Source organism: Pseudomyrmex gracilis, unplaced genomic scaffold (genome assembly GCF_002006095.1).
Source record: "Pseudomyrmex gracilis isolate BER0280 unplaced genomic scaffold, ASM200609v1 scaffold_1217, whole genome shotgun sequence".
NCBI classification, from domain to species: Eukaryota; Metazoa; Arthropoda; class Insecta; order Hymenoptera; family Formicidae; genus Pseudomyrmex; species Pseudomyrmex gracilis.
In genome coordinates this window covers 23,046-24,552 of record NW_018021801.1, presented here as the reverse complement: position 1 = coordinate 24,552, position 1,507 = coordinate 23,046, and positions in this window count along the sequence as shown.

Sequence of the window (1,507 nt, the reverse complement as noted above, 5' to 3'; positions counted from 1 at the left end):
ATGCAGGAAATACAGGAATTGGAACTAAAGAGCCGTCTACAATGGAGAGTCGTAGGCCGTAACAGTAAGAAATTGACCAATCACAATCGATTATTCTTCTGTACTTTGTCTGTGATTGGTCAATTTCTTACTGTTACGGCCTACAACTCTCCATTGTAGACGGCTCTTTAGTTCCAATTCCTGTATTTCCTGCATTTCCTGCATTAGTTCGTTCTATCTTGCTTAACTAAACACAGCCCGAGCGGCACGGAAGATACGCGTACGCACGGGAGCCCGAGAGATACGTGTGTATCGCACAGCTGATCGCGACCAAGAGCACGAAGATTTCGTTCGATAAGCGGGATCGATACCCCGGGGAGCGCTGAGGTCGCGTGGGCCAATCAGGCCGCAGGATTCGCAACGCGGCTCGCAAGCTCGCTCGCAAGCGGCAGAATCAGCGGCGTGAAATTTGAACGCGCTCGCAGTGTCTATTACTCTATGATACAGCGGCATAAGCAAAAGTAGCAGGCAGCGGGGCGGGATAGCAATCCGTGAGATGCAGCAACGGTATAAGCAGCGGGTTCTTGAAACCATGCAGCAGGATGACTGGAACTCAGCGCATCTCGGCGTAGGCTGGCGAGTCGATGGTTCGTTCCGCCGTTCCGCCCGTTCTGCTAAACTAACTCGTTGGTCGTCGTGTACTCCTAGAAAGCGTTGATACTCCGCTGTTGCCTTTGCATGCAGTCACCTACCCTTGCTCTCAACGTGACCTTGAGGCGAGACTTCGCATCTCCGTTCCTCTCTCCCTCTCTCGTTCGGGCACAGCATAATGTCCTTGGCGAAAAGTCCCACGATGTCCTCAGGACGGTGAGGCGCCGAAATTACATACAAGCAAAAAATAAAAATAAAACGCTATTCTAAGCGGACGCATGCAAGTCCTGGAGGATATTGGCACTCATTTTTCAGCTTGTTTTCCCGGGCTCCCGCGAAAATCTTTTAACTTTTGTGACGGGGAAAGAGCGGCGCGAATACCACGTCACACTACATAAATAGATATCACAATCAATGTTAAAAAATATGAAAAAATCATTTTGCAGACGTTTAGAATAAAAACACATCAATAATTGTTAAAAGTAAAATATATTTATTTAATAATTAATTTTATATATTATACTATTGTTACAAAGTTATACTATTTTTACAGTTTTTTTTATATATTATACAATTTTGCCTCTTTCTTTTTTCCATACTAATTTGTTTATCTTTTCTATTTTTAATCTTTGCATATTGACGCATTCTAACCATAATATAATAATGTATAAGAAGAAACTTATACGCCAGTTATGTCTATTTTTTAAACTGTTTTGTAAATGTAAATTAGTGTAAGACATCACAAAAATATCGTCTATGAACTTCTTCATAAACTTTCGTGTTTGGTTGCAGTTACAACGCGATTATACACGTGGAGAACGCGTAACAAAACAAGTACCAAGTATAGCTATGTACACAACGCGTCACTGAATCGCGG